Below are 19476 nucleotides of genomic sequence, written 5' to 3'. Positions count from 1 at the left end.
GCGTTTACAATTTTTTGTTTCTTAACTTTTGCCTGATTGATTTCTTCTTTGCTTATATTATTATGTGTGGATTGTGATCAAGTAATCACTATATATAGTTCATTCTGGTGTATTGCTTGCTTTGTTTATAAAGTATTTAATTGTCATTTCTAAATGAGGTTGTTTAGGTACGAACATTATGTTATATGATTATCAACTTCGATGTTTGTTGCTGTCCAAACTAACTCTTTAATCATTAATTAAGTTCACTAACTATAATTTAAAAAAATCAATTATCATAAATAGCCGGAAAAAAAAAACTAATTAAATTTTTTTTTACAGACCGTACCGACTTCAGTATTACGCAATACGCACAGATGGCGTTTGCGAAGATGGACTGTCAATGATGCAATTGTACTATTGACTGACCAATGACGGTAAATGAGATGTTATTTTAGAATGTCGAAATTTTCAGCGAGTTCTGTCATTTCATTTTTAGAGGCAAACGAATGTTTTGTGGCTTCTTTAAATAATCTTGCACAAATTACATTTAAATTCTATCTGCTTTTTAGACTGAGCCCTGTGAGCTAGCATAGGTGTATTCAGAATAGCCTCCCGAAGCTACTGGTTTAAAACTATAAATAACAGTAACACGGGTACTTGCCGCCAACGCAGAAAGGTAGCGTTGTCCTGCTAATATGAAGCCGTCATGCGTTTTGGTTTGAAGGTTTTTTTCTTCCTTTTTCCTTATAAGCTAATGGTCTATAAAGACCATATCAGCGTAACCTTAACTAGTAGGTGAGCTCACGGGTCTTAAACCTGACGACGTTGCTAACACGGACCCTAACTAGAGCCGTGCTTCCCAGAATCTACCACCGGATCGGAAACGCGACCCACTGAGAAGATCCGGCGAGAAACTCAGTGGGCTCGTTTGAAGGGTGGGGTAGCCGTTGTACTGTAAAAGTTTGAGACGTTAGAACTCATGTCCTAAGGTGGGTGGCGGCATTTACGTTGTAGATTTCTCTGGGCTCCGGTAACAATTTAACACCAGGGGCCGTGACATCGTCCACCCATCTAAGCAATAAAAAAAGGAGAACTGTTTTATGGGAGCTGTAATCAGTAAATTACAAATAAAAACACACATAAATAGCGCTTGCGTCACGAATGGTATGCTATGAACGTAGTAAACGTAGTGAAGTCTGCCGAGTTCAAAAATTTAATGTAATTATGGTAACTAGTGATCCCGCAGTAGTCGAAATTCGACAATAATTAATTGAAATTGTAAGTTTTGTACACTATTATGATTCTATTGTCAAAGATTATTTTCTATAATCACAAATTTTGTCAAATTAATAAAGACAAACAATATTTAATTTAATCTCAATTTAATCACAGACGTCAAGAACAAAGGTTTGACATTAATAAATAATATGCATGCGTGTGTGCGTCAAATACATGGTATGTAGTGTGTGTAATGTTTTCTTTATTGATTTAATGTATATTTTATGCATTATTTAAAAAAAATATTAGCATTGTGCACTTCTTCTCTGTATTCTCTATAAGTGTGGAAAATTTCATACTCCTCCGTCCGCGCAATTTTCGTAAAAAGGGATACAAAGGTTTTGCTTCACGTATTATAATTATGGTAATTACTTGTTAATTTGTCGCTTTTTGACGGGCAATATTTAATTTCATTCACAGGGTGTGCTCCTTAACTTCGATCCTTGATGGCTCTTAAATATCAAGTCTAATATTAACTATGTCGATAGCTATGCGACATCACATTAGACTTCGCAGGTTAGTTGTCAAAATATAAAATTTAATTTATGTCAAGTTAGTGGTTTGAAAATATGATTTTCTTTCCCAATTATTTATGTAGTTTCTGATTGGTCCTTTTACAAAACATAATTGCATTAAATTGTCACGTAAGCGATGTCAATAGCAACCGTTGGATTTTAAAACAATTTCATAACCTTTCACAACGTATTGTTTCGTGTTTTTTTTTAATTGATATTTCTTCGAACGTTCGAGACTGGTCGTGTAAGTTACCTTGTTCAAATCTAGGACGTCGCTGGAGGTATAATGACTGCGTAATGGCGAAAGTATCGCTTAAGTTATAGGTACGTACGAAGTTCAATTTCATTAACCATTACTCAATAAAAAACATTAATCTGATATTACGTACAATTTACGTGTTACGTGTAGCTTCGTATATCGACAGGTGACATAACAAGTGTTCTTTAAGGCTGTATTAATTAATGGTACTAGCGCTCAGTAGTCGAAATTCGACACGTCCTTACGGATCCATCAGATCCAATAACCTTTGCATTAGACGCCTTCAGCTCTAACACTAGGAGCAGGCCTAGGGACCTCGGTAACCGTACTCGTCGAACTCGACAAAGAGTTCGCCGTGCAACCTAACCCATGAATCAGCTCGCTGAGTTTCTCGTCGGATCTTCTCAGCGGGTCGCGATTCCGATCCGGTAGTAAAGCAGCTGCTCTTGAGTTGTTAGGTCTCCTTCGGAGGCGCTCGGGTAGCTGTTAGCAAATCCCACCCCTTCTGGCTGAGTCTTTGCTCCCCCACCTGTCCTGTTGAAACTGGAAAGGCCTCCGGGCCACCAGTTATCCTTCAATCATTAAAAAAAAGTCGAAATTCGACTATAACCAATTTAAATTATAAGTTTAAACATTATTAAGGTTCTATTGTCAAAGACTTAACTTCTTACATATTTCGGCAAGGCTACACTATAGACAAATAATGGTAAAGACAAACAATATTAATTAATCTCAATTTGACCACATAATTTAACAATAAACAAAAGAGCATATATGCGTGTGTGTGTGTCAAACACATGGTAGTGTGTATAATGTTTTTTTAGTGATTTAATATATTTTTTATGCATAATTTAAAAAATATATTTGCTTTCTGCACTCCTTCTCTATGTTCTCTATAAGTGTGGAAAATTTCATACTCCTCCGTCCGCGCAATTTTCGTAAAAAGGGATACAAAGTTTTTGCTTGACGTATTAATATATAGATATTAAATTAGATGTTTAAAAACTTTAATAAAAAAAAATGGTCATCAAAAGATGGTGTCGACAACGAATCCACAAACCATCTCATCAAGTTCAAGGCGACAACAGCACATAATCAACCAGCGAATTTAATTACTAATAATTGCAACGCGCACCGTGGGAACAACGCGCGAACAATAAAAGTTACGAAACGCATTTAATTTTATAATTTCTATACTTCAAATTAATCTGTTATTCAAACCTAGCTTATATTATCATGTTTTTTTTTTTTACAAAATATATCGTACTTTTCCGTACATTATTATTATATAGGTCATGAACAGTAGAATTAAGGACCACAATCTGTATGTTTAAAAAAATTTTTTAATAGTAACTGATTAGTGTGGCGCCACCGTCGCAGGTGGTGTGATTCATAAAAAGTATAATAAAATATATTGAATACTAGTTGACACGGCATACTTCGTAGTGCCTCAATCGGTAAATAAAAGAACTAAACTTTGTATAAAATAAACTTAAAACAAACAAAAGGAATCCGTCCTACCGGGGACACATCAAAGGGAAAACAAAATTGTTATTTTTATTTAATTCCGAGCGTTTTCATATTTATCTACCTTTTAAACCTTCTCTGGACTTCCACAAATAATTGAAGACCAAAATTAGCCAAATCGGTCCAGCCGTTCTCGAGTTTTAGCGAGACTAACGAACAGCAATTTATTTTTATATACATACTAGCTGACCCGGCAAACATTGTTTTGCCATATATAAGATTTCTAGGGAATTTCTAGTGTAGAAAAAAAAAACTAACTTATTGTAAGTGTGTAAGGATGTGGTAAATGAGTGAAAGAGGTATGTAGTGCTGTGAACGATGAGGGAATATATAATAAAAATAACAAAACCTCATTCAACCTCATAATACCTCATTATAACAAACAAAAAAGTCCAAATAAAAAATAATATGTTAGGGGTCAACCTTAATCACTTAGGGGTATGAAAAATAGATAGTAGCCGATTCTCAGACTTACTGAATATGCATAAAAAATTTCATGAGAATCGGTCAAGCGGTTTCGGAGGTGTATGGGAACGAACATTGTGACACGAGAATTTTATATATTAAGATATAGATTTAAGCTCGGCAGGTTTCATTTCGTTTACAATTTCTACGTTAATATCATACCACTAGCTAACGGTATTTTGGTGGTCTTTTGACTTGTTATTCACTGCTTACATTGGGAAACTTTTTCAATTTGTGTCCCATAAAAGATAGTTATGCTTACGTCTCCCCTTAGAATATATTGTAAGGACAGACACTACAAAATCTTTGCTTAATTTAGTAATTTCCTTTAAGGTTAGTTAGCTTTACCAACTGGTCACATTGGTAGACCCTTAATTTGATTTAAAGCTGCAGTTAAGAAGACAAGATTACAGCTCACATTATATTTGCTACAAACGTGTCTTCAAAACCAAAAATCCTAGTTTGAATAATTGAATAATAACAAAATTTCACTTAAGTAAACACGTCATTACGGATCCTCCCGATCCATTAACGGTCCTTTTAGTTACCACAGACACCGGTCACCATCCTCGTCGAACCCGTCGACGAAGGACTCGACGAGTGAATTAACTCACATACACAGTCCACTGAGTTTCTCGCCAGATCTTCTCAGTGGGTCGCGTTTCCAATCCGGTGGTAGATTTCGCGAAGCACTGCTCTTGCTAGGGCCAGTGTTAGCAACACTCCCGGTTTGAGCCTCGTGAGCTCACCTACACGTCAAGAAGCTGAAATAGCCTCTCAAGGCTATCAGCATAGGTACGGAAGAAAAAAAAACTTACGTAACAAAATTATAAAAACTACAGTTAATTAGAGAAAAAAATATAAATAATATTTGATTAGATTCATTTTGATTGGGTTTAATTAGTTGTCATATCGATACATGTATATCGATATTGATTTTAGAGTAGGTTAGTTAGTCTATTCGTATTTTTAATAGGTCTGTTTCTATTCACAACGGCACAGCATCAGGAATGCGGATGCTCAACGACCTTGCACTTTATAGTATCCTAAGCAGACGCAGGACACAAAAGAATACATTGATCGTCGGTATACGCATACATTGCGGCGTGTCGTAAGGCTTCTCCCGTTTTGTTTTCGTCGAAGGCAGGCGAGTACCCGCTTCATTGTCATACGTGCTAGCGTAACTCAGCGTTATCCAAAAGAATAATCAGTGTGCTTAGTGCGAGTCTCTTAACGTTCTCGATAGCGTAAAAGTTAACCCAATTTTGTATGCAATTGGAATAGCGCCCCTAGCGGCAAACGTACGCAAACGATCCCATTCCATACAAATATGAGCTAACTTTTACGCTATCGAGAACGTTAAAAAACTCGCACTAAGCACACAGGTAAATAATACCAAGATATTTAATGCCGTAATTACTTGTGGTAGGCAGTCTTGTTAGACAGCATAGTACCACCGCTGTGGCAATTTCTACCGCAAAGCAGTAAGGCGTTCTAATTTGAAGAATTGTTCATAGCTGTACACAATACCGTCGATATTTTGACGCAATGTCTCACAGCTTTGACGGCTTTCGCACAGTAATGTCTACGTACCTTTAACAACTTAAGGCTGAGCCGTGAGCCGATTCGTCCGTAAGCGCAATAAATAAAAAGCTTAATACAGAAATTGCAAACATTTAATCGAATTTGTTACAGTCTTGCATAATGAGCGGTTCTCAAATCGATGGTTCACACGCTCCGCGATGCTTTTGTAATTGAATTTGAATTTCGTAATGTTTAAATTATAAATTATCAGTAAATCACTGGTCACGCTTCGCTGTGACTATGGTTGATTGTATGAAAAACACGGGTTTCTTGAAAACTGTTCACGCGCCATCTATCGTACGTTGACGGTACTACGACGGAAACTTACCCCAGAGCGTCAAAACACGCCTGTCTGTACCAAGTTTCATTACAGTCAGATCAATGGTGAGGAAACCATACGACCCGTTGACAATAAAATTAAATATTGCTATATTTTTTTATGTATATTTTTTTATATATAAATTAATAAATTTTAGTTAAATGTTTACACATTAAATTCACTGGCGTCGGCTAGAACAATAATAATAATTTGTCATATTAAACAAATAATTTGCACTAAAATTAAACTGTGATCATTATAATAAATTCAGATTAAAATATTTAAAATCAAATTTACAAGACTCCTTTAAGTTATGACTAAACTCAATAATTTAGTAGGTAAGAGTTTGTAATTAAAGAACGAAGCACATAGATTATCATTAGATGAATTTTATGGGATTGAATCGCATAAATTAAATTCATTATTCAAATTTATTAGCCCATCATTGCTTACATCATTGTACATGAAAATAGTACCAACTAACTTAACAATTTCGAAAGTGAATTGTTAAACTTATGCTGTTGAACTGTGAACAGGTGTTTTATAACTGGTCGGGTTGTAATTACCTGTGTTGCCATGTTATGAAAATTGAGACCTGTTAATACTTTTAACGTTCAGCTTGGCTGTTATCGAATCGTTTACTTAATTAAGTTAGATTGATGTATAAATGAGGTTTTGTTTTTTGAGTTTTACTAGTTAGCTTCAGCAAAAATTATATTAAGACTAGTGATTCTTTGTAAAAAAAGCATTCTAAAGACACATCGAATATTTTAAAATTTATAATATCAACAAATATTTATTAATGTTTTTTCTGTTTTCCAGATCTTTTCACACACTATAACAACACGGAAGCAATAAGATTACGCGACAAACGCTAAAATTTTACAAGTTGTTATAACTCAATTCATACGATTTCTGTGTCCCACATTCCCAAAAAGTTTAATAATTTCATTAAGATATAAGTGCTAATGCACTCATCGTTTTTATTAGGCTCTCATAGAACCGAAGCTCATAAATACAATAATCTGAGTGCCTCTGTCGATCTTGAGCGAAGATCGAAGTATTATTTGCGTATAAGAACTACCTCGCCCTTCGAGCCCGAGCGCAGGAACTATTCGTGGCCTAAAACTTGGAAGATTCTACTTATGCGGGCTTGCAACACACCGTTCATCTTCAACGACTTTTTAGCGGGAGCGTGAGGGACTAAGATGTGTGAATTGTTTTATTTTGTTTAATTTAGTGTTTCTTCTCATTTAAATGTTATGTGTAATAGTGGTTTATTGGCTTCTTAGCCTATTATCTGGGGTTTATTATCAGTAAAAGTGCGCAAATATGGGAAAATGAAAGATACCGACTGGCTGGAGATGGCTACATGGGTTCTTCTAAAAAAAGTCCACTGAACTCTCAGTAAATAATTACCATTTGTGGCTTTGTGGCTTTACCTTATTTCATCCCATCTCATCTAGTTTCATTTAGTTTCCTTCCAATTAATTTAAATCTCAAATGCATTAAATTCATTTTATTTCGCTTCATATAATTTTTCATTTAACAGAATTTTCTAATTTTTTTCGTATTGATACGATGTTTAAGGTACCTACATAAAAATCATTAAAAAAACACATTCAATAAATTCCAGTTACTACCAATTTGTAGTTAGGCACATCTGTATTGCATTGTATTAGTAATTCTGAGTGAATTCCTCGTAAATGCTATTATTTAATTAAATAGTATTAAAGCGTAGCCGTCACGACTATGTTTATTTGGTCATTATAACCTGTTGTTGCCAGTAAGCAAATGTAAAATTCAACCAAATTGACATAGCCGAAATAGCTCAGTTGGGAGAGCGTTAGACTGAAGATCTAAAGGTCCCTGGTTCGATCCCGGGTTTCGGCAATCTGTTTTTGTACTTTTTTAATTCTCTTTCAAATCAATTTTCTATTCCTAAACACCAGTGGTTTTATTTTTTCACTTTTTTTAAATTTATTATTCATTCCAATTGACAAAAAAATATTAAAATTTTAGAATGCTTGTCAAAAATAGACACAGGCCTCAAGTTGACCTCTATTCGGCATTAAATAGACAAGGAAAACACATAAGGACACACGCAAATATATGTTATTAATTTTTAAACATACATTTAAACGACAATTTAATTGTAGTTACATATTATAATGTATGTAGTTATACAACGTAACCTTGACTTTTGAATATTTGGAAAAATTGCGAAAGTTATGATTGTTGTACTAATTAATGTTCAAAATCTCTTTACTTAGATATTAATTAATGGCTCAATTGTATCTGACTAGCTTATTGTTTTATCTTAATTTGTTTATAATGGCCAACGAGTTCTCGGTGCACTTGTGGATATGTGTTTTTTTTTATTGCTTATATGGTTGGTTTACACGGCCCAATTTGTGCTCATGGCTATCACCCGAGCCCTTAGACATCAACAACTTAAATGCCACCACCCAGCTTGAGACATGAGTTCTAAGTCATAGTTTTAATAGTGCAGCGGCTACCTTTAAATAAAGGTCCTTGGATATCACTACATTAGTTCCGCTAATAGTCTTGAATGAAACACTAAGTCCCAATCGCAGTATGTAGCGGTTCTGTGATAACTTTACGCCCGATGAGCCGTGTCCTTAACTTTTCATTTAAGGTCAACATTCAAACTTAGTGTTAGTAAGTAACATTCGGTTGATTTCTTTAGAGCTTGATGATTTCTTACGAATCATTAGTTTTTTCGACGATGAAAATAGATCAGAAGAAGTCCTCAGCCATTACCGATACACCAGAGGGGTTGTGAGGTCGATCATGCTCATGGCGGAATGGTTTTTTTTCTTGTAGGCAGACGAGCATATGGCCCACCGAATGGTGATGGTTACCATCGCCCATGGATTTTAGCAATGCCAAGGGTAGAACCAAGCCGCTGCCTACCGACCAATGTAATTTGCCAGTACAGATCGTTTGGTGATTTTTTTTGCAAAAAAAAGTTTTATTTTTGCGATTCCTAGATGTTTCCATTTGCTAACTCATCATTTTGCTGCACGTTTTATTCGCTTGCTCGTTTAAAATAATGCGAACTCAAGGCTACTTACTACTCACGGCCTACGGAAATTTCCAGAATAAATAAAATGTACCGCAATAATCATGCCGTTGAAAAATGTAAATATTTACTTGGATCCCAAGACGTGTTCTCGCAAGGTCGCCTAGCTGGATCACGATTCGTGACTTGATGGCTTTAATGTTCGTCTTACCGTGTTAATGTACTGTATAGGGTTGCCAGACATCCCGTATTTACCGGGACGTCCCGTATTTTAGGCTTGGCTAAAAATTTCGGGCGGCGGGACTGACTCTGTCCCGTATTCAAACCGTACGATTGTAATTGTATTGATTTTTAGAAATATGTTAAAACCGATTAGAACATGTTAAAACTGACTTGCTCCTTGGAGAAATATCAAAAAAAAACAAGAATGTCACTATATCATTTTTATTTGTCCCGGGTAAAAAACTAAATTCCCGTACTTTTTTGCCTATTTAAGCATTTGCCCCTTATAGGCTGAAAAAAAAAACTGGCAACCCTAGTTAGTACTGTATAAGAATTTTTAAGCTCCTAACCGGCGAAGTCGTTTGTCGGTTCCGAAACGGGGTAACGAGGTAACAAGATGCAATGTCAGTTGTTGTACGGTTAACAAGGATTTGCTTGTAATGTTTTTTTTTTAATCTTTTTATTGCATAGTCATCTCGCTTCGGCTCGCAACCTAGATCTATAGAAGCTTATTGCCGGAATTTTTACGCCAGTAGTCTGTGGACCACATTTTTTTTATTTTTTTTTTATTGCTTAGATGGATGGACGAGCTCACAGCCCACCTGGTGTTAAGTGGTTACTGGAGCCCATAGACAACTATAACGTAAATGCGCCACCCACCTCGAGATATAAGTTCTAAGATCTCAGTATAGTTACAACGGCTACCCCACCCTTCGAACCGAAACGCATTACTGCTTCACGGCGGAAATAGGCGGGGTGGTGGTACCTACCCGTGCGAACTCCCAAGAGGTCCTACCACCAGTAAATACACCACATACACGCGATGGGCTTACAATGCCCTACGTGTTCAATATAATAATGCGTTTAGGATGATGTTGTCACTGCCGCGCTTTTGTAGCGCATCCACAATGTTTGCGACATCTCACACGGATGACTTCTTTGCAATAATGCGGAAGAGAAGCGCATCGTTATTGCGTCGAGTCCGTGACAGTGGCAACAATCTTTTGAAAATCATATCGAGCAAAATCGAGGGACTGCTGATTAATAGCCTTCGCAGCAGGCACTTGAAAGGAGAAAATAAATAAATAAATGTAATGATATAAAATGTATATAATGATAGTTATGTGTTAGATTTTTTAAGTTACTAACATAGATTATAAGTAATTCTTATTAAAAAATGTTATGTATTTAAAAAAAAAAGAAAGTGAAATAAAGTATTAATAATAATAATAATATAGTATATAATATAATAGAACGGGTATTCTAACCTACTTCCCTTGAAGTAATCGTTCTCGTGAATTGTTTGGAGCCTCTGGATTTACGTAGGGACTTCGGTTCTCTGTATGTGCTGTGGGTAGTTGTTTGTGATTCCTCAACTTCCTTTTAGAATCACCCTGCCCACCATCGGAGTAGACGCGGCGAGCTAGGCGTTTCTATTCCTAGCGCTATGAAATATCCATCTCCAAAGTAGGTCTGAGGACAGTCTTCAGTGTGCTTAGTGCGAGTTTTTTAACGTTCTCGATAGCGTAAAAGTTAACTGTAGGTTGTAGGCAATGGTTTGTCTAGGCCCCTAGCCGACGTACATGGGCGACAGTGACCATCAAATGGCCTGTATGCTTTTCAAAGGCAATAAAAAAATGAAACCGAGATAATAGCACGTAGAGCATGACCTCATGCGCCAAACTAAGGCAATAAAGAAACATAAACGCGCCGTGGACAGCCTTCAGAAGTTTTCTATCTCATTCATTGTGGCAGGACAGTTTCATATATACGTTTGTCTCTTTTTACCATTTTTAGCTGGACCATGAAGAAAGCCGATCTCGGCCGAATTGATGCATTTGAGATGTGGTGCTGGCGAAAGATGCTAGGAATTCCATGGAAAGCACATCGCACCAACGTGTCGATCCTCCAAGAACTCCAGATAAAGTCGAGGCTTTGTACCATCTGCCTACGTAGAGTTCTGGAATACTTTGGCCACATTGCAAGAAAAGATCACGGCAGCTCGAAGAAGCTAATGGTGACTGGCAAGTTGAACGGAAGAAGACTATGAGGTAGAGGCCCGACACGTTGGACTGACCAGATCCGCACTACCCTCGACACCACAGTTCACGGTGCTCTACACTCGGCGGCAGATAGAGGCAAATGGCGTGAAATGGTCCGTAATAAACTCCTGTTGCGAGGAGGTGGTCACGACCCTCAGTATTGAGGAACCGAAGCAAGAAGAAGAAGTGTCGCTTTCCGAGTATAATTTCAGTTTCTTCGAATTTAAAACAGCAACGGTGCTAACGATGTTATGCGAAAGAGCTTATGATTTCAAAAACATTTTTAGAAGTGTGATTGTTTTAATAATGCGTTAACATTATTCACGCGCCATTGGAGCACTGTGTCTAAGAACGTTCCGTGTTTTATTACACAAATTACCGTAGACAAGGACTTGAAATGCAACACTGGTGTATTTCAAAACAATTCGTGTTGTAATACAATATTACTTAATGTTTATTTGTAATTAATATTGTATTTTATTTGTTAAAGTGTACTTCCATTGCGTTACTTAGAAAATTATCTAAGGCTTCAAGACCTTAAGGTTCAAAGTCGGATGTCATTTTCGATTGTGTCTGATATGGAATTAACTTTCTTTTGAAACAAAATTAAAATGGTTTTTATTACGTTATGTTGATTTATTTTATTACTATGTATAAAATAAATCAACAGCTTACGGTTGTATGTAGGAAAAACCTCTTTTATTTCTCAACAGGTACAAATGTTTATATTTGACTAAAATATTTTTACTTTCAGTTAGATCTTTTAATATATGTACAAATTTAATAACTCGTATGGAACAATGAGCTTAGTTACATTTAGTAATTTTAGGATTGTTGTCGGTAAGGGGTACTTACATATATAATATAATTTAAATGTGTTAACTAAATGTTGTTTGGCCTTAATGAACAAATGTGGTCCTTGCTAAAACCGGACGGCTACATCGCGTCTGTCTCTTTTATTAAACAGACAGTTTCAAATATGACAGAAAGAGAAAAAAAGATGCGCGTGCAACTTGGTGCACGTGGAAGAAGTGAAACTTCTTTTGCGGTGTTTAGTATTGTGGTTTTCTTCATTTTCCATCCTTAAATCAAATTTATCTTGTAATAGGAAATGCTGTGTATAAGAGAAACTACCTCTTCATCATTTATATAGTATTTTAAATTATATATTAGAATATTAATTATTTTTTAGTTAATTTAATTAAATTAAAATGCATTAAAAATAAAATATAGGATAGTATTTTACTGCCATCTACAGTAGTAACGAGAAACTAATAACAAGCCATCTAGTGGCTGACGCCCGTAAACAGAATGTAAGAGAAACGACCTAACTCGCTTTCTTGGAGAGAGGCTCCAAGGTTGAGTAGTTCGCGAGACGCTCTATCTCCTCGTTCTCCTCTCTCTCGTCCTAAATTGTATCTTTTCTCTCTAGCCGTAACGAACCTGTAGCGAGTTAAATTTTACTCTCAACGCGACTAAAGAAGTTTCACTTCAAAAAAGCGCTTTGATGTCCGCGTGCGCTGGTCAGTTGTGCCGTAATAAAAACAGTTTAAAATTCTGCCATTCTTTTAAGTGAGTTAATTATCAGGCAACAATTCATGTAGCCTACTTAAATACGTTTGTCACGTTTGATGCTTGTGCTCTTGGTTCGGTGTAACATGAAAGCGTGGGAAGGACACCACTACTATTGTTTCCAATCGAGTATTTCTAGATCGATCATAGATATTTTATCATTATCTAACGCAGCCTCGTACTAAAGTTTTCATTCAATCCACAATTTGTTTGTGATTTGAAATTTGAATAGAATGCAGTTATTGTATTTGAATTATTCATTTAACGAAACGCATACGTTGGTTGAGGTCATAATTGTAAATAACAATCACGAACACTGTCAAGAGTTAAATGATTCATAAATATAAGTTAGGCAATTAATTACCAGTCTATCATTATTCATCATCCTGCCCTTCTCCCATTCACCTGGGGTCGGCGCAACATGTTTTCTCCTTCCATACTCCTCTATCATATACCATTTCTTCGCTCACTCCCCTCTTACACATATCGTCTTTCACGCAATCCATCAATTTCTTCTTAGGTCTACCTCTTCCTCTATATACTTCTACATTCATAGTTAACACTCTCTTACCATCCTCATTTTCATTTCGTCTCATCGCATGTCCATACCATCCCAAACGCGCACTTCTCAGCTTCTCTGTCACAGGTGACACTTTCAGACTTCCTCTAACATATTAATTCCGTATTCTATCCATTCTCGTTACTCCACACATCCACCACAACACACAAACCATCATTTCATGCTTTAAAATTAAATCAGTGCAATTGATAAAAATTAAACTTCAAATAAATTAGTTATTGTGTATCTAATTTGGTTGCGTGGGCCATTTAAGGATAATTGGAGATGTGGCTAAATAGTATTTGAAATAGTGCAATCAAGACTTTCCTGATAAACCTGTCGTGCCAATATAACATCACGGATGTCTGATGATGATTTTGAAATGAACTTGTAAGTGTGCCAATGTTTATATTAAGTGTACAGACCACGTTAATGTATTGCGTAAGAAATCGATTAATGTACTTAGTACAAGATCCATATCGGCTTTTGAGTGGCTATCGGAAAAAAAATTACTGGATCGAATGATCGATCGATCAAAGCGCAAATTCGATAACTATAATCGATTACAGCTAATCTATCCAGCTATATGCATCCTTGTATAATCTCGCGGTGAACGGTGTGTGAACTTGTGTCTTTGGTAAATATTTCCGTTGCATTTAAAAAATGGATGAATAGCTCTTATTGAATTGGGGCCGGTAAACGCACAGAGATTGCTGTCATCCATCTTGGTACATGAGGCCAAAGTTCCCTTTGCATTGTGCAATACAACGGCTATCTCATACTTCTAAATGAAGATTCTGCGAGGCATTGCTCTTGCTAGGGCTAGTGTTAGCAAAAAAAATTACTGAATCGAATGATCGATCGATTAAAGCGCAAATTCGATTCATGAGATAACTATAATCGATTACAGCTAATCTATACAGCTATATGCATCGTTGTATAGTCTCGTGGTGAACGGTGTGTGAATTTGTGTCTTTGGTAAATATTTCCGTTGCATTTCAAAAATGGATGAATAGCTCTTATTGAATTGGGGCCGGTAAACGCACAGAGATTGCTGTCATCCATCTTGGTACATGAGGCCAAAGTTCCCTTTGCATTGTGCAATACAACGGCTATCTCATACTTCTAAATGAAGATTCTGCAAGGCATTGCTCTTGCTAGGGCTAGTGTTAGCAAAAAAAATTACTGAATCGAATGATCGATCGAGTAAAGCGCAAATTCGATTCATGAGATAACTATAATCGATTACAGCTAATCTATACAGCTATATGCATCGTTGTATAGTCTCGTGGTGAACGGTGTGTGAATTTGTGTCTTTGGTAAATATTTCCGTTGCATTTCAAAAATGGATGAATAGCTCTTATTGAATTGGGGCCGGTAAACGCACAGAGATTGCTGTCATCCATCTTGGTACATGAGGCCAAAGTTCCCTTTGCATTGTGCAATACAACGGCTATCTCATACTTCTAAATGAAGATTCTGCAAGGCATTGCTCTTGCTAGGGCTAGTGTTAGCAAAAAAAATTACTGAATCGAATGATCGATCGAGTAAAGCGCAAATTCGATTCATGAGATAACTATAATCGATTACAGCTAATCTATACAGCTATATGCATCGTTGTATAGTCTCGTGGTGAACGGTGTGTGAATTTGTGTCTTTGGTAAATATTTCCGTTGCATTTCAAAAATGGATGAATAGCTCTTATTGAATTGGGGCCGGTAAACGCACAGAGATTGCTGTCATCCATCTTGGTACATGAGGCCAAAGTTCCCTTTGCATTGTGCAATACAACGGCTATCTCATACTTCTAAATGAAGATTCTGCAAGGCATTGCTCTTGCTAGGGCTAGTGTTAGCAAAAAAAATTACTGAATCGAATGATCGATCGAGTAAAGCGCAAATTCGATTCATGAGATAACTATAATCGATTACAGCTAATCTATACAGCTATATGCATCGTTGTATAGTCTCGTGGTGAACGGTGTGTGAATTTGTGTCTTTGGTAAATATTTCCGTTGCATTTCAAAAATGGATGAATAGCTCTTATTGAATTGGAGCCGGTAAACGCACAAAGATTGCTGTCGTCCATCTTGGTACATGAGGCTAAAGTTCCCTTTGTGTTGTGCAATACAACGGCTATCTGACACTTTTGAATGAAGGTTCTGCGAAGCACTGCTCTTGCAAAGCAAAGTTATATTCATTGATAAATATTGCATTCGTATAATAGAACAGCAATAGTTATTTGTGTAACAAGAGAGCAAAGTTTTTTTTTGATTCGAGTGCTGATTTTGAAACCCGAGCAAGCGAAGGATTCTATGATTGATTCACGAGCGTAACGAGTAGAAGTTAGAAAGACCTCTTGTGAGTCCGCGCGGGTGGGTACCACCACCCTGCCCTATGTCTACCGTGAAGCAGTAATGCGTTTCGGTTTGAAGGGTGGGGCAGCCGTTGTAACCACGGAATAGATAAATAAGGTTATTTATCTATTCCGTGGTTGTAACTATACTTGAGACCTTAGAACTTATATCTCAAGGTGGGTGGCGCATTTACGTTGTAGATGTCTATGGGCTCCAGTAGCCACTTAACACGAGGTGGGCTGTAAGCGCGTCCACCCATCTAAGCAATAAAAAAAAATTAAAAAAAGTTTTAAATCAAACTTAAAGTTTATTATGCAATTCGATAAAGGCTTCACGCTGACATAATATAAATATTTTTCAATAAATTAGTTATTAATGGAATATTTCATTATAACCTTGAATTTTACGTGAGTTATGTAAAATACTCTGGTTGCCTTGGAACCGCCCACAATGCGCCTACAGGTCCGTTGTACTCACCGAGATGCAGGAATGTAATGGATGCGGCATAAAAGAAAATAATATAAACTCAAATAAAAGCTTTTAAAATTTCGCATTAAAAAGATTTGTATGGCATTATAATTTTATGGCCCTCTCTTGAAATAATGGGGTTGTGTTTTTTTTTATTACAGTTTTTTTTTCAGTTCCTTCTCTCAGTTTGTGTAGTTGTCGATTTTTATGTAAAGACTAACTGACCCGGCAGACTTCGTAGTGCCTCAATCGATAAATAAAAGACCTAAGCTTTTGTATAAAACAAACTTAAAACAAACAAAAGGAATCCGTCCGACGGGGGGGACATCATAGGGAAAACAAAATTGTTATTTTTATTTAATTTCGAGCACTTTCATATTTATCTATATGTTAAACCTTCTCTGGACTTCCACAAATAATTCAAGACCAAAATTAGCCAAATCGGTCAAGCCGTTTTCATGTTATGTCGTGACAACGGAAAACGGGTTTCATTTTTATATATATAGATATGTAATGAGTTCAAGGTTCCATATATAAATGAGGTAACAACAAAATGAACTGTTATAATAGTATATTCTGCTATTCAACAAATCGAAACGCGCTAACGTCTTGGCGTAGAAATAGGGCTGACCTTTCTATGTGAATCTGTGAGCTTATTACAGGTTTTCTCCATAAATACACTACATTTCTGATAATCGAATTTAATTCTGGATTACTCAATCATTCGTGCGCTGTTTTATTTTTAATAATATTTGTTTTTAGTACGTGTTAATTTGGTGCGTTAGCTAAAACCAATGCATATCTACATTATGTATATGCATTTAAGAACATTTATAACGCATATCAATAGAACGTGACTTGATGTCGTTTGCGAGTCGATACCTCATCCATATTTCGTAGGTCTTACGTGAATGTATCGACAGGTGTAAATCATTTTAAATTATAATAATATGTACAATATATTCAAACTTATGTTGTGGTTATGTTATTTTGAATTCTTTTGATGTATTATCATTTTCGTGTTCGCCTTAGTTTTGTCAGAAGTAAAGGATTTATCAGTGCGTAACTATTGCCACAAAATATCCGTAGAGGCGATTTCAAATAAAAAGCTTTGCAAAATGATATTATAAAATTAAAAGTACATTATAAAATTATGACTCATTACTTGTTCGATGTTACAGCAAGAGAGATTTTTATCTCTTAGGCGAAAACGCAATAACTAACCAAAGTTTCGAAATAAGTTATTTACTTTCGGCACGCCCTTTGAGCTTTAAGCTTTCACAACGCGGTTTGAGGTTTTTACCTGTTCTGTTGAAATTCCAAGCTTTCTTCATAGCTAAGTGTTTACGATACACATACAATGTTATTAATGGAGAAATTTATTCAATGTTGCATCGAGGAATTGTTTTGTAGAAATAAATCCTTAAGTGTTTTTGTCAATGTCACGACCGTTCAGGTCTAACATCCTGTTAGAGCAGAGATGCACTCCTCACTAAGCGAAATGACATTATTTTGTCATTTGAGCTCTACGTCATTAAAGATTTCGACAAGGGTCGACATGCGTTGTGTATCCTGGAGATATTTAAATTCAGTTTTCATCACTAAATCGGAATCTTTAAAAAAAAAAAAAACGCTACTAAATATTATCAGTGGCAGTATATTTATGTATTTAATGTATGTTTTCTAGAATCTTCTAATGTTATTATAAAGAATACGCTATGCTTAGTTCATGATTGGGACACTTATGAAGTTTTTTCAATCATTGAATTCGATTGAACTGTTATTAATTTTAGTAAGCTTTGAAGTGATACTTTTCGCGGGTGGGTACCACCACCCTGCCTATTTCTGAAGTGAAGCAGTAATGCGTTTCGGCTTGAAGGGTGGGGCAGCCGTTGTAACTATACTGAGACCTTAGAACTTATATGCATTTTTCTTTCGACTAAAAAATGAAGATTGGAATGAAATTAAGGAAATAAGATAAATATTTACCCAGTATTAAGAAAATCACAATTGATAGAATAAAAGGAGAATGAGTTTTATTGTGTAGGTACCGCCACCCCGACTATTTTCTACCGTGAAACGTGCGTTTCGGTTTGAAGGGTGGGGCAGCCGTTGTAACTATACTGAGACCTTAGAACTTATATCTCGAGGAGGGTGGCGCATTTACATTGTAGATGTCAATGGGCTCCAGTAACCACTTAACACCAGGTGGGCTGTGAGCTCGTCCACCCATCTAAGCAATAAATAAATAAAATTACTTCCTACACAAACTTTAAAGCGGAGGACACGCAACCAGCGCAGCTTTTGGTAGTAATAAAAAACGATACGAAATTCGAAGTAGGTATCTAAATACTAAGTACCATTATATTTCAGATTAAACTGTTTTCGGCTTAATCACATATTTATTATGTACGTTTCATAGTTTTGAACGTTTCGGTATAGATTTTCGGGTCACGGACGATCAAAGCTACATCAGTAATATCGATTCGATTACCTTTTCCTTCTATAAGTATTATCATTAGGTATATTAAATGGGAAATATAAGTTCAGTGAGAAAACGGAAGCTATTTCTAACTTTATTTTTTATTGCTTAGATGGTTGGACGAGCTCACAGCCCACCTGATGTTAAGTGGTTACTGGAGCCCATAGACATCTACAACGGAAATTCGCCACCCATCTTGAGATATAAGTTCTAAGGTCTCAGTATAGTTACAACGGCTGCCGCATCCTTCAAACCGAAACGCATTACTGCTTCACGGCAGAAATAGGCAGGGCGGTGGTACTTGCCCGTGCGGACTCACAAGAGTTCCTACCACCGGTAAAAAATATATATTCTAATTTCGTTTTAAGAGCTAATGGTTGGCTTGGAATATATCCGTTGAACTAAACATTTTAAACGCTATTGTCTGTAGTTATAAAAAAGACTAGCGACCCGCCCTCGCTTCGCTTCGGAAACATTAAAACACACATGAAACAAAAAAAAAAATTAAAAAAATTTAAAAAAAAGTAGCCTATGTTCATCAGGGACAATGTCGGCTTCTAAAGGAAAAAGAATTTTTCAAATCGGTCCGGTAGTTTCGGAGCCTATTCGAAACAAACAAACAAACAAATCTTTCCTCTTTATAATATTAGTATAGATCAATGCATTAAAGAATCATACATATTCTCAACATAGAAAACATTAAAAGAAACGCCAACCGCACAATTATACGAGGCACTCAACAGACGAGTGAAATAAAACGTGTAGCAATGTATGCAAATACGTTTTTTATTTTTAATTCT

The 19476-nt window shown here is 36.1% G+C and overlaps 1 protein-coding gene and 1 non-coding gene across 2 annotated transcripts in view; one reads left to right on the top strand and one right to left on the bottom strand.

Moving 5' to 3' along the window:
• LOC101745273 (glutaredoxin domain-containing cysteine-rich protein CG31559) overlaps positions 1–19476 on the bottom strand; it is a 107146-nt gene that overhangs the window by 28854 nt on the left and 58816 nt on the right. The gene's annotated exons all lie outside the window — the stretch shown is intronic.
• On the top strand, positions 7750–7822 carry TRNAF-GAA (transfer RNA phenylalanine (anticodon GAA)). The gene has a single exon. It is a non-coding gene; the product is annotated as a tRNA-Phe (tRNA).

The sequence above is a fragment of the Bombyx mori genome, chromosome 14 (genome assembly GCF_030269925.1).
Source record: "Bombyx mori chromosome 14, ASM3026992v2".
Classification (NCBI taxonomy): domain Eukaryota; kingdom Metazoa; phylum Arthropoda; class Insecta; order Lepidoptera; family Bombycidae; genus Bombyx; species Bombyx mori.
This window is presented reverse-complemented; position numbering and strand designations above follow the sequence as displayed.